The 15,298-nt window shown below is 37.5% G+C and overlaps 1 non-coding gene across 1 annotated transcript; it reads right to left on the reverse strand.

The window, feature by feature from the left end:
* Positions 1 to 3,574: 3,574 nt before the first annotated feature.
* On the reverse strand, positions 3,575 to 3,681 carry LOC132272101 (small nucleolar RNA R71). The gene has a single exon (XR_009469965.1). It is a non-coding gene; the product is annotated as a small nucleolar RNA R71 (small nucleolar RNA).
* Between the last annotated feature and the right edge of the window lie 11,617 nt (positions 3,682 to 15,298).

Consider the following 15,298-nt stretch of genomic DNA (forward strand, 5'->3'; position numbering starts at 1 on the left):
ATCTCTAAATTGCCTCCTCCTACCTCCGTAAAGGGAGTGTGATCATTTCTTGGGCATGTTGGGTTCTATCGAGGTTTCATTAAAGATTTCAGCAAAATTTCTTGTCATTTGTGTAATCTACTTGCAAAGGATGCTCCTTTTGTCTTTGACGAATCATGCCTAGAAGCTTTCTATAAGCATTGCTTTCTTCTTTCTTCAGCTCCTATCATGAATCTTCCAAACTGGGCTCTTCTATTTGAGATCATGTGTGACACATCTGATTATGCTATGGGTAGTGTCTTGGGACAACGAGTAAATAAACTTCCTCATGTTATCTACTATGCGAGCAAAACTCTTTCAAAAGCACAATTGAATTATACCACTACTGAAAAAGAGTTGCTTGCAGTTGTGATGAGCGCTAAAAAGTGCGTATTTAAATCCCTTAAGCTTAGGCATTCTAGTACCTTTATCTATCTTACTTTACCGTTTTAGATTGATTTTGTATTATTTCCATTTTCAGGCACTTATCCCAAAAATAAGCTAACTCAGCCAAATAAGAGTAGAAATGAATCAATTCTAGGATGAATCAAAGAAAGGAGCTAAGTGGAAGCAAAAGGAAGAAAAAGGTGGAAATCAACATCTTCGATCGATTTCAGATCAAAGTTCGATCGATCCAACATGATCGATCTTAGCACTTCAAGATGAATCAGAGCCATGATGACATTTTCAGAGATCTCAAAAGTTCGATCGATCCAACATCATTCTTCTATCGATCGAACTGGTTTATCCTTATCCAAATGATTGATCTTATCTAGTTGTACCACCCAACCAACCACTTTTGTCCTTTTCCCAAAAATATCTTCAAAATATCTCATATTAGTCTTTATCCAAAAAGCGCCACTAATGAGGATCGATCCAGCCTAAGTTCGATGGATCTCAGCCATGTTCAATCGATCCAAGTCCAAGGTTCGATTGATCGAACTTCCTCCAATGCGAAAAAGTTAAATCTCCAGCTCACCAAAAGTTATCCTTTATCCAATCATTGGGGAATATTTTGTGCACGACCCCAACTCATTTTGTGTGCCATTTTGACCTACCCATATAAGGATAAGGATTACTTTTTACACCATATCACCTTATACCATATCATATCATCTCATACCTTGTAAGAATTCTTGGAGAGCAAGCTTAGAGGAGGAGGAGGAAGCTAGAGACACCATTGGAGACTCTTCATCAACCAAGGAGCAAATCTTTACCATGGAGTTAGCCCTTGAGGGTTAGAGAAGCACTACCTGAGTGGCTAGACATCCTTTTGGGGCTAGAGTTAGCCCCAAGCATGCTTTCTACATCTTGATTATGTGTATTATTGAAGGATTAGTGTTGTAATACATGGTTTGACACTTTTATATATATAGATCTTATTTATTCAATGATTTATGTAGTTTAATGCTTCCAATTGATCATTTCATTCTATCCATATGTCTATGTATGCTATAATAGATGTTCGTGTGTTTGTCTCTATTTCTTGTGTTATTAATGCATGTCTATGTGTATTATTGTTATAGATCTAGAGATTGTCAAAACATTGTGCTTAAAAGAATGCTCTTATGATTTTCTAGATGGTCCATGCTCATTTCTTGATGGATTGTGCCTCCCCCTTAGGTTAATTAGTTTAATTTCATGTCATTAGCTTAATTGTAGTGTAGTGGTAGCATAGTTGTTAGATGGGAGGACAATCTATGCATGTTGTTTGATGTTCCATACTTTTAAATGCAAGTAGCATATGTCTCTAACCTTGTGGTATATTTGGCTTGTGAGCTTAATGAAATGATTAATGACTTACTAGATATATTGTGCTTTTCACATACTATTTAGACAATATATACTTAATTGCTAGATATATTGTGCTTTTCACATGTTGATTAGACAATATATGCTTAATTGGTCACCCTTGCTAATTGAATCAACCAAACACACACACACATCAATATTGCAACACATATTTCCCTCATTAGTCACTAGTTAAGGGTGTAGAAAAACATTGTTTGGTGGTGACCTCTAAACCCCCAAGATTTTTCTTTCTCTTACTTACTCCTTATTGCATTCAATTATTTAGTTTAATTTGCTCTCTAGTTTAATCATCCAACGAATCATTTGTTTGATCACTCGACCTACTAACCCTAATAGCAATTCCATAAGCTAGTACAACTCCAATCCCTTGGGACGATCACTACTCACCCTTGCTACGTTAGTAGTAGTGGTAGTAGTGGTTTTTATAAATTTAAACTTGACCAAAAAGGCTTTTCTTGAACCGCACATTCACTACATTATTTTGGCGTATAACAAGCGGCCACCCGTCAAATTTTGGCACCGTTGTCGGGGATTAGGCAAAGTTGTATTTGTGGAATCAATTAGGAATTAGTACTCTTTTGATCTTGTCTTTAGTTTGTTTTTATTTTTCTTTAGATTACTTATTGTGTTTATTCATCTTTGACAAGGAGCATTGAGTTAGGATCCAAGCAAATGAGCATCCAAGCACAGGGGCTAAGCAAGTAAGGAAAAATGCTAAAAATTTAAAATTTTTTTGCTAAGCTAAGCTATAAATTTGGAGTTGAAGTGCTAAAGGACCTTTGTGAGCTTTTTCTTACTCAATCCCTTAGTTAAATCGTCGGCCCGCGTGGAGGCTTGTTTTTAATTTCTTAGATAAATCGTGAGCCCGCGTGGAGGCTTTCTTAATTGTTCTTTGCATCATTGTTGTTAAAGCATAGGAGTATGGGTTAAGTATTTGTGGAGGAAGTTTCATTGAAATTGTTGTGAAGTTGAAGTGTTTGTTCATTCATTGTGTTTATATGTTTTCACATTGTGCATGCATGGTCGTAGATCACTAAAACCAACTCTTGTCCCTCTTGATTTGCATCTTGAATCCGTAATTAGAAATCCTAGAGAAAGAGGAAGTTCTAGTGCTAGCCGATCCATTACATCAATGGAACGCCATAATGAAGAGAATGTAGAGGACCTTGGTCACATAGACCAACAAGGTATCCTTCATCTAAATGTGCATCATAAGAACATTCAAGCACCATTATGCATGCCTAGGCCATTCATTCACCAACCACAACAACAACAAGGTTAAGTTTCATTTGGAATGCCAAGGCCAATGTATGCTCTGCAACCTCCCATCATTCAAGGAAATCAAAATCAAGGTGCCCATGTTGCACCTCAAATTGCTAATCCCCAACTTGCTTTAAGAGATCACTATGTGCCTAATGAATACAATACACCCATATGCATTCAATTGCCACCATTTAGAGCACATCACTATGAAATTAAGCCACAAATCATTCAAATGCTTCCTAACTATCATGGATTTCCAAGTGAAGAACCTTACAAGCATTTGGATGAGTTTCTTGAAGTATGTTCCACCGTAAAATATACGGATATGCTGGAAGAGGTTTTAAGACTCAAACTTTTTCCATTCACCTTAAAAGACAAGGCAAAGTATTGGTTTAACAATCTTAGGCCTTTTTTAATCACTTCTTGGGTAGAAATGCAACAAGAGTTCTTGAAGAAGTACTATCTGGTTTCTAAGACCAATGCCATGAGAACCTTAATTTGAGAATTTTCATATGGGGATGGAGAAACGTTTCATGAAGCATGGGAACGCTTCAATGAATTGCTTAGGAAGTGTCCACATCATGACATGCCCAAATGTCAATTAGTTTAATATTTCTTTGAGAGCTTATCAGACAATTACAAAGGCATGGTTGATGCTTCTATGGGTGGCTTAAACATTGATAGGCATGAGGATGACGTGTGGCGTCTTTATGAGAGCATGAGTGAAAATTCTTTGCATAGAACCTTATCATCCAAGAATGGTAGAGATTCACAAGGTAGGAAGAGTGTTGGCTTACATCAAGTCGACCATTCAAATGAAATAGCCGCCAAAATGAAGTCCTTATCTCAAAGATTTGATCAATTCTTGATTAACCAAAACTCGGCGAATCAAGTATCTTCCTTCCCTAATCATTCTCATCATGCATCAAATGAAACATGTATGTTTCTACTTCTCATTGTCCTCACGGACAAGTGCAGAATGAACCTAATGAACAAGTCAATACAGCTTTTGTGAACCAAGGGAACAATCCTTATGGTACTCATTATAATCCAAGTTGGAGAAATCATCCGAACTTCTCTTGGAAAAACCAAGGAGAGGGCTTAAACCCTTCTCAAGGCGGTTTTCAAGGGAAGTACATTCCACATCCACTTCAAACCAAGGATCCCAAGGTTATAGACCTTATCAATCACACGGGAATTAATTTGCTAATTCTCATTTTCCCAACCAATTTTATTCCCAAGGAAATACTAGAAGTTCTGCCTTTGAAGAAATACTCATTTTCCCAACCAATTTTATTCCCAAGGAAATACTAGAAGTTTTGAATGCTTTAGGCACTCTTGAGGCAAACATACAATTGCTTCATTCTCACTCTCAATCTATTGCGAAGCTAGAAACCCAAGTAGGGTAAATAGCAAGCACTCTTAATGCAAGAGAGAAGGGAAAGATGCCTATGAATGTCCCACCTAAGCAACAATGTGTTGTGGAAACCCATTCCTCATCGGAAGGCTACACCATTGAACATGTTAATGCGGTGACTACCTTGCGGAGTGGTAGGATTGTGGACAATTAAGTTGAAATGTCCAATGAAGAGAGTGAACCGGTGCAACCTCAAGTTGTCACCCGTCCCGTTTCACATCCCATTCCTCCTTCATTGCATATACATGATCTTGTGAATGAGAAAACTTGAAAATGTAATTTGAAAAATGATTTTGAAAATGATTTGAAGAAAGATTTGCCGAAAAATGAATTTGAAAAGGTTTTGTTGAAAAATGATTTGAAACAAAATGATTTGAAAACTTCTTGTGTTGAAGAGACTTCAAAGAAAAATTCTGAAAAAGGGTTTGAATCAAAAGTTCCATTTCCGGATGCCTTAAAAGGATCCATTTTAAAAGACAAGTAAAAGGCAAAAACCAATGAAATCATGGAAATGTTTAGGCAAGTGAAAGTCAATCTTTCACTTTTGGATGCAATCAAGCAAATTCCGCCTTATGCCAAATTCTTGAAAGACTTGTGCACCCAAAAGCGGAAGAACAAGAGCTAAGCACCAAGAAAAGTGGTTTTGACCGAGCAAGTAAGCTAAATTTTGCAACATAAAACTTTGCCAAAGTTTAAGGACCCCGGTTCACCTACTACTTCATGCATTATTGGTGATCATATCATTAATCGGGCGCTTCTTGACTTAGGAGCAAGTGTTAACCTTCTTCCATACTCGGTTTATATCAAATTAGGCTTAGGTGAATTGAAATCGACGTCAGTAGTTTTACAATTTGCCGACCGATCCATTAAGAAGCCTAGGGTTATAATTGAGGATGTTTTGATAAAGGTTTACAAATTCTTTTTCCTTGTTGATTTTGTTGTCATTGACATAGAACCGGTCCCCAATCCTAAAAGCCAAATTCCCGTTATCCTTGGCCATCCTTTCTTGGCAACCACTAATGCCAACATCAATTATAGGACGGGGATAATGAAGATCTCATTTGGCCACATGAAGGTGAAGTTGAATATCTTTAATCCCACACCCAATTCATTTGACAAATATGAAGGAGAGGTTAATGTTATAGACAAATGTCATGATCTTCAATGTCAAGGAAATGAGCTTTTGTGTAAAACCAAAACTTCAGAAGGATCATCTTCAACCTTACATTCTCAAGGTGTTGTTTCAAATTCTTGCTTTGAAAGGGCATGGAAGCCCAAAGATTGTTCTTGTATTAACAAGGGAACAAAAGTTTCTTTTGAGCTTAATCCAACAAGTTCTTCAAAGAACCATTTGTTGGGTGGAGTTCAAAGCATCTATCACCCCAACAAGGAGGGGATGCATTACAAGATCTTTGATCCGGGCTAAAAGATCCCAATGTCTTGTTAGAGACGTTAAAGACTAGTAACGACATTTTGTAGGGTGTCAAAACCCTATTCCTCCTTCATTTCTATCTTAAATTTCATTTCTTGCGAAGTTTAGATACTTGTTTTTGGTTCATATGCATTGTTAGGAACTGTGATTAGGATTGCATGAAATTTTGTGTTGTGATTGAGCATTTTGCATAAGTTCGATTGTTCTCAAATGAGAGTTCGATCGATCGAACTTCCACCTGCATCCAACACTTAGAAAAATTTTCTACCTGCATCCAAATCACCTCTCTATCCCATCGTTCGAACTTATTCTTAGATCGATCAGGAGACCTTCAATCGATCCAACTTCAAAGTTTGATCGATCTCATGATCCAACACTTAGAAAATTTTGAGCCTGCAAAAACCTGCATATTTTAGCTCTTTGTCTTATCGATCAAAAACATTCCAAGATCGATCTGAAGTTCTTCAATCGATCTAACTCCAAAGTTCGATCGATCTCATGATCCAACACTTAGCCAAATTTTTAAACCAAAAACCTGCATATTTTTGCCATCTGTCTGATCGATCAAATATTTTGTTCAAATCGATCTCAGTTCTTTACTTCTCTATTTTGACCCTTGTTTGACTTTATTTGACTTTTTAATTTTCAAAAATTCAAAAATATTTTTATATTATTTTAATTTTCAAAAATCTAAAAATATTTTCTATTTTTCAATTTTAATTTTTAATTTTAGTTTTAATTTTTCAAAAAATCCCAAAAATACTTTAAGGAGAGATCATCAAAGTTCGATCGATCTGAAGTCTCAATTCGATCGATCTAACTAATCGGGAAATGTTTTTAAAAATAGACCTGGAGGGTCTCAAGATCGATCATTTAGATCGATCCAACCCTCAAAACCCTTGTCCCTCATCCTTCCCGTCACCACTGTGCCCCATCATCATCGTCTTCTCCGGCGAACCTCCGGCGAGTTCCAACCTTTGATTTTCTTTCTCTCCTCTCGAATTTGCATCATCATCTTCCTCTCATCTTCTCTCGGGACTAGAGGTGAGATCCGAACCACACTTTGTCCTTTCAAGCTTCAATTTGACAATATATGTTGCCTACATGCTAGATCTAGGATGAATGATGATGAAATCCACCATTGATGAGCTTGAAGCATGTTTGTATATATATATATGTGTGTGTGTGTGTGTGTGTGTATATGTTTATATATTTCAAATTTTGAATTAATTATGGGAGTATGGGCCATGCTAAGTGAGTATAATTGATTAGATTGCTGTGTTGATGGGCCCACGACCTTGTTCATGTGGCCCTTGAGCTTCCAAAGTCACAGATCTGTGACCTTTGAGTTTTCACCTTCGCACGGTTCGATCGATTGAACTTCAATCTCAGATCAATCTTGAGAGATCGATCGAACTGATACCTCAGATCGATCGAAGTTTTAAGATCGATCTCAAACCTTTTTATAATTAATTGAACTTCATAGATCTCATACACATACTTCATTCATCATGCATTATGTTCATGCTATCTCATATATACCCAATGCCTGTGATATTCCACATTGAATGCATTTCATACTTACACTGTTTAGCATGTTTCATACCCTGTCACTTGCATAGATTCATGTCATAGATATTTTGTCTATCTTATTTGACATGCATGTTTCTATTTTGTGCTTACAATTCTTAATTCTGGCACTAACTCCCCTTGCAAGTTTTTGAATTATTTTTCAGGCTATGACTAAGTGCAAGACTGTTGCCAAGAGGAAACACGGGCCTCAGAGACATATCCGACCGAGGATAGAGGAGCCGGCAGAGCCCTCTCATGTACAGGAGGAGCCAGTACAGCCTACTCCACCTTAGTCACCTGCTCATGAGGCTGAGGATGATCATATTCCATCCACATCTGTAACTCAGCCTACGTTTACACCATCACCATCTCTATCACATGCTGGAGCTGAGCATTCACCAGTACCATCTCCACCACATTAGCCAGCTCAGCCAGCTCGAGAGCGTGATAGGCCCGCGCCTAGATATGCACATATGACAGTGGACCATTAGTCGGTGTTCGACATAAATTTATTCTTTAGATTGGTGCTGACCCGATCAACTTACCATGACATTATTTAGAGGGGCCTTGCAGCTATTCTTGCCCTAGTTACAGAGCCAGTCTACCTGAGGCTGGTACGGATGTTCTTCCAGAACCTCCGACCGTCCCGCGTACCACAGCAGAGCTGGTCATTACTATAGATGGCCATCAGATCGCGATTACTGTGGACTCGCTAGCCCGCTTATGCCATTATCCACACAGATGCCCTCTGGAGCTACAAGAGCTATATCCGAGGCTATACAGGCTTTCTTATGCCGACATGGCAGTATTTCTTACAGGTCACCATGCCGATGGCGAGACTTTTGCCACCCGCACATTCCTTCCAGATGACCTATGGTTTTTTGATTTCGTTCTTTTTCGGAATATATATATGGCCGGGCACAAGATCCAGCGGCGAGGAGACTATTTGACAGCCTTCTACGCATTCTACACAGGCCATTGGGTATCTATCCCCGCGCTCATCTGGAGCGTGATGAGGAAGTTATTCAACGAATATATCAGCAAGGAGAAGCTCGGAAGGGCTAAGTCTCTCCCTTTTGGCCACCTCATCACCTAGATTCTGATTGACCAACGCTACCCTTTTCATCCTTGGGAGCACCCTAAGAGAGGTTCCTGTCATTTCTTAAAGAAGGACTGGGACAAGAACTACAATGCCATCATTACTAGACTGCAGGACCATGTAGTAGTGGCTACAGAGGAGCTAGAGGTTGAGGAGGCAGAGGCAGCAGCTCAGGCGGCAGCAGCAGATCCCGCAGCGGACGATGTACCAGTAGGTCCAGCTACCGAGCATATAGATATTGATTTGGAGCGACCTACAGATGACATAGAGCAGCACTCTCCAGCCAGGTTGCCATTACATGAGGAAGAGGAGACTCAGGAGCTTTCTTCTTATTCATCCATACCTGAGGCTCCTAGTCAGATCCCCAGCTTTGGAGAGCGTCTTCAGGCTCTTGAGGATGTAGTGGTTGCTATCCGAGCTGATACTGCTGCCATTTGAGCCGATGCGGTAGCCCACCGAGCTGATTTTGCTACATTCCACACGGATGTCATGATTGCACTCGAAGACTTATCTCGCGATATCCACGGAGCTCGCCTTGCCCGACCTGTCTCCTTCACCTAAAACTTCTAGTTCTTCTATCTTTTTATACTCCATTTCTGTGCTCTATGCTTCATTTTTATCACTATATATTATTTGCAGCCGGTCTGTCAGCTTTGGTCTTTTGATGTATCCAGTACTTTATTTTCCTTATATATACTTTGGTTATGGATGTCATGTGTTATATTCTTATCTCTGTATGTTTGACTCCATCAGGTACATCATAGTGACTTCAGTGAGAGAATGCTACCCGATTTTTAGGACCACCCTTATACCCCTCTCACTGCTTTATTTCATTTACACTTGCATGTCCACTGTGCACTGATTATCCCTTTTTGTTATCTGATGAGTTTATCCGAGTGCCAAATTTCAGGACCACAGTTAATCCTAAGTTTGGAGGGGCCATGCCACCCAATTTGGATACTTCAGTCCCGATCATTCTTTGCCTTCATTGCACAGGTATATTCTTTCCTTTTGTTCTTTTTGCACATTGAGGACATTGTGCCGTTTAAGTTTGGAGGTAATGGTGTACTTTACAGTGTTTGCTTTTAACTTTAAAATTTTGAGCATGACTTGTGTATTTGAGAGATTTTTTATGATTGGTCCAATCTAGCTATGATTTTGAACTTTTGAGGACTATATTGCTTAAAATTTTAAAATTGCTTGACTTGAGAGTCCAATACTCCTTGTATGCCTTGTGGAAGCCATTTAGGAGTAATTTTTTTGAAAGATTGATATTTTGCTTGCACTTGTGGTCCATATCATCTTGATTTTGTGATTATTTTGACATTCACTTTAGAATTCTACACTAGCACCGGCGCACACTAGTATTCATTTGTGGGGTACATACTTTGTTGATTATTGAATTGGTTATATCCCAATTGGGCTAGTAGTGCATTGAAAGTTTTCATTCTTGATAAAGGTGGATAACAACCCCTTTTTACTAAGTAGCCGGGATTCTAGCCTCATCAAGCATTGAACTTCTTGCACCAAAAGGTGGAGGGCCCAAACTCTAAGTTAATAATTGAATATAAAAAAAAAAAAAAAGCAAGCAAAAGCAAAAGCAATAAAAAAGTGAGGACTTCTCCCAAAAGGTGAGAAGTGGGAAATGATTAGATAGAGGTTGTCTTGATTTATAGCCTAGTTGATTTGAGCTTGTAAGTCCGTAGGGGTGTTTGAACACCTAATGCCCTAAAGCCATCTAGTTTGGGAGTCATTGACCTGACACTCGACCTCATGAATAGCTAGAAAGCTTAATAGATCAATACATTGCACCATGCTTCCATCTTTGATCCTATTTAAAAAAAAAAAAAAAATCGAGTGAAAAAAATAAGCGCACCTAGAACAATAAAGCTTTAACAAAAGGTCCACTTTTTGTCTTGATGATCGGTACTAGATTTGTGTGCTAGTTTGAGAGTAAGGATGTGATTAATTCTTTAGTTGGCTAAGATAGCAACACATTTGATGCCGGTCCACTCAAAAAGGATTCTAGAGTTGTTTTGATTTGCATGATCATTTTCTTGATGTGTGGAGGACCATACTTGCTTACTTGATGTTGAAATTTTGGGAGATTGCTCGAAAATGTTTGAAATATTGCATACTTGAGGTAGTTTTCTCCCAATGCTTGTTTGCAATATTGGTATCTCTTTTGAAAGAATGAGCTTAATGTTTGTGGGTACCATTTCTGGAAACCCTCACGAGACTTCACTCGTCCACTAGGGGTAACCTAGGGGTTTAAAAGGCTTGTTGCATATGCTAAATGCAATCGTGTTCCCTACGAAAGTGGTGTTATCCATTCATTGTTTTCTAGTTCATAGTTGTATAGTTGTTCATTTCATTCCTTTACTTTCTAGTTCATTGCTAGGGACTAGCAATATTTAAGTTTGGGGGTGTGATAAGCGCTGAAAAGTGCGTATTTAAACCCCATAAGCTTAGGCATTCTATTACCTTTATCTATCTTACTTTACCATTTTAGATTGATTTTGTATTATTTTCATTTTCAGGCACTTATCCTGAAAATAAGCTAACTCAGCCAAATAAGAGCAGAAATGAAGCAATTCTGGGATGAATCAAAGAAAGGAGCCAAGTGGAAGCAAAAGGAAGAAAAAGGTGGAAATCAACATCTTCGATCGATCTCAAATCAAAGTTCGATCGATCCAATATGATCGATCTCAACACTTTAAGATGGATCAAAGCCATGATGACATTTTCAAAGATCTCAAAAGTTCGATCGATCCAACATCATTCTTTGATTGATCAAACTACTTTGTCCTTATCTAAATGATTGATCTTATCTAGTTGTACCACCTTACCAACCACTTTTGTCATTTTCCCAAAAATATCTTCAAAATATCTCAGATTTGTCTTTATCCAAAAAGCGCCACTAGTGAGGATCGATCCAGCCTAAGTTCGATGGATCTCAGCCATGTTCGATCAATCTAAGTCCAAGGTTCGATCGATCGAACTTCCTCTAGTGCGAAAAAGTTAAATCTCCAGCTCACCAAAAGTTGTCCTTTATCCAATCATTGGGGAATATTTTGTGCATGACCCCAGCACATTTTGTGTGCTATTTTGACCTACCTATATAAGGATAAGGATTACTTTTTATACTATATCACCTCATACCATATCATATCATCTAATACCTTGTAAGAATTCTTGGAGAACTAACTTAGAGGAGGAGGAGGCTAGAGACACCATTGGAGACTCTTCATCAACCAAGGAGCAAATCTCTACCATGGAGTTAGCCCTTGAGGGTTGGAGAAGCACTACCATGAGTGGCTAAACATCCTCTTGGGGCTAAAGTTAGCCCCAAGTATGCTTTCTACATCTTGATTTTGTGTATTATTGAGGGATTAGTGTTGTAATACATGTTTCGACACATTTATATATATAGATCTTGTTTATTCAATGATTTATGTGGTTTAATGCTTCCAATTGATCATTTCATTCTATCCATATGTCTATGTATATTAGAATAGATGTTCATGTGTTTGTCTCTATTTCTTGTGCTATTGATACATGTCTATTTTTATTAATGCTATAGATCTAGAGATTGTCAAAACATTGTGCTTAAAAGAATGCTCTTGTGATTTTCTAGATGGTCCATGCTCATTTCTTGATGGATTGTGCTTCTCCCTTAGGTTAATTAGTTTAATTTCATGTCATTAGCTTAATTGTCATTAGCAAGCTTAGAGGAGGAGGAGGAAGCTAGAGACACCATTGGAGACTCTTCATCAACCAAGGAGCAAATCTTTACCATGGAGTTAGCCCTTGAGGGTTAGAGAAGCACTACCTGAGTGGCTAGACATCCTTTTGGGGCTAGAGTTAGCCCCAAGCATGCTTTCTACATCTTGATTTTGTGTATTATTGAAGGATTAGTGTTGTAATACATGGTTTGACACTTTTATATATATAGATCTTGTTTATTCAATGATTTATGTAGTTTAATGCTTCCAATTAATCATTTCATTCTATCCATATGTCTATGTATGCTATAATAGATGTTCGTGTGTTTGTCTCTATTTCTTGTGTTATTAATGCATGTCTATGTGTATTATTGTTATAGATCTAGAGATTGTCAAAACATTGTGCTTAAAAGAATGCTCTTATGATTTTCTAGATGGTCCATGCTCATTTCTTGATGGATTGTGCCTCTCCCTTAGGTTAATTAGTTTAATTTCATGTCATTAGCTTAATTGTAGTGTAGTGGTAGCATAGTTGTTAGATGGGAGGACGATCCATACTTGTTGTTTGATATTCCATACTTTTGAATGCAAGTACCATATGTTTCTAACCTTGTGGTATATTTGGCTTGTGAGTTTAATGAAAGGATTAATGACTTGCTAGATATATTGTACTTTTCACATGCTATTTAGACAATATATACTTAATTGCTAGATATATTGTGCTTTTCACATGTTGATTAGACAATGTATGCTTAATTGGTCACCCTTGCTAATTGATACAACCAAACACACACACACATCAATATTGCAACACACATTTCCCTCATTAGTCACTAGTTAAGGGTGTAGAAAAGCATTGTTTGGTGGTGACCTCTAAACCCAAAGATTTTTCTCTCTCTTACTTACTCCTTATTGCATTTAATTATTTAGTTTAATTTGCTTTCTAGTTTAATCAACCAACCAATCATTTGTTTGATCACTCGACCTACTAACCCTAATAGCAATTCCACAAGCTAGTACGACTCCAATCCCTTGGGACGATCCCTACTCACCCTTGCTACGTTAGTAGTAGTGGTAGTAGTGGTTTTTATAAATTTAAACTTGACTAAAAAGGCTTTTCTTGAACCGCACATTCACTACATTATTTTGGCGTATAGGAACGGTCGTCGTCAAGTTGTCTTTGCTTTGGACAAATTCAGATCATATCTGTTGGGTTCCAAAGTAATGGTCTATTCTGATCATTCTATTTTGAGACATCTTGTGATTGGCGGAGAGAGGCCGTTCTTACACACCAAAATTGATATAGTGAATGTGCGGTTCAAGAAAAGCCTTTTGGGTCAAGTTTAAATTTATAAAAACCACTACCAACACTGCCACTAAAGTAGCAAGAGTGAGTAGGGATCGTCTCAAGGAATTAGACATGTTGGAATTTAACTTTAACTCTAGCGTATCACAAGATTGCAAAAGATAGAGATTGGTTGATTAAATTAGAAAACAATTAATTAAAATGAAAGTGAAATAAAACTAATTAGAGATAGGGATTTAAGAGATATGAAGAGAGGACTTAGGGTGTTGGACTCACCACTAAGCTCGTGTAATTAACCACTTGCTTTCCATTAATGGGGAATACATTATTATGAACAAAATGCGACTACCAATTGCAATATTAAGCATAGACCATCTAATTTATTATGAATTGTCTACCTAAACTAAGTGTAGCACAACCCATCAATTTTAAGCATGACCCATCTAAGTAGCAACAATTGTAGCACACATCAATCTAGAGAATCATGGAATTTGCAATATTAAGCATGGACTATCTAATTTATGTATGAATTGTCTACCTAAACTAAGTGTAGCACAAGCCATCAATTTTAAGCATGACCCATCTAAGTAGCAACAATTGTAGCACACATCAATCTAGAGAATCATGAATTTGCAATAATAAGTCATGGAATATCTAAGCAAGCATAGATTGTCTACCTACCTACTAACATGAATTAAATTGTAGAACAACCCATCAAGTATAAGTATAAACCATCAAATTAATTGACAAACCTATTCAATGAAAACCCATGCTTAGCCATCACTAAATCCTTAATTAATCACATGCTTAGCCATCACTAAATCCTTAATTAATCACACATAGACATGCCACCAATATAGAGAATCTAGTGTAGAGATTAATTCCCAAATAATCACATATAAGACAACATGTAATCAAATAGAGAATCAATAGAAAGAATTAATCCATATGAATCATGTAAGAAATAATTCCTAATTTAATCACATAGATATGTAAATAAACTAGGGAATTAATAGGAAGAATTAAACCATAGAAATTATAGAAATATACCAAGATTCATAAAATTCACAAGGCTAGAACACTAATCACAAAAATATATATAAATCCCCAAAAATAGAAATACAAGGGTTTAGATTACACAAGACTTAGGGCTCATCCAAGCCTTAAGTGTAGATCTAACCAATCATGGAGAAGGTAGATGTGGTGATGAAATCAAGCTCTAAATATGGCTCCATCTTTTTCTTCCTCTTCTTCTTCTTCTTCTTTGAAGCTCTAGAGATGGAGAGAGAGAGAGAGTGGTCTAGAGATGGATCTTGAGATGTGCCTCCAGTTCCTTCTTTTATTCTAACCCTAATCTCTAACTTTGCTAGAGAGAGAAATAAAAAAAATATAATATAAAAATAAAAAGGTAAAAAGCTCTTTTACAAATGGGTTACTTCCCTTTATATAGAAGGTCCTTTTCTTAGTCACTAAGTCAGGAATATAGCCGCAAAAATATCTAATCCTGTACTATGTGATAGGTGGACTTTTGGGTGCGCACGTAATAAGACAGCTCGCTGCCAGCAAAGTTCGATCGATTAGAGAAAAAGTTGGATCGATCAGAGAAAAAGTTGGATCGATTCAACTTGGCAGTTTTTCAGCATTGGCCTCATTT

Source organism: Cornus florida, unplaced genomic scaffold (genome assembly GCF_030987335.1).
Source record: "Cornus florida cultivar Cherokee Brave unplaced genomic scaffold, ASM3098733v1 CherokeeBrave_3.0.0_Hap2_Chr08, whole genome shotgun sequence".
NCBI lineage: Eukaryota > Viridiplantae > Streptophyta > Magnoliopsida > Cornales > Cornaceae > Cornus > Cornus florida.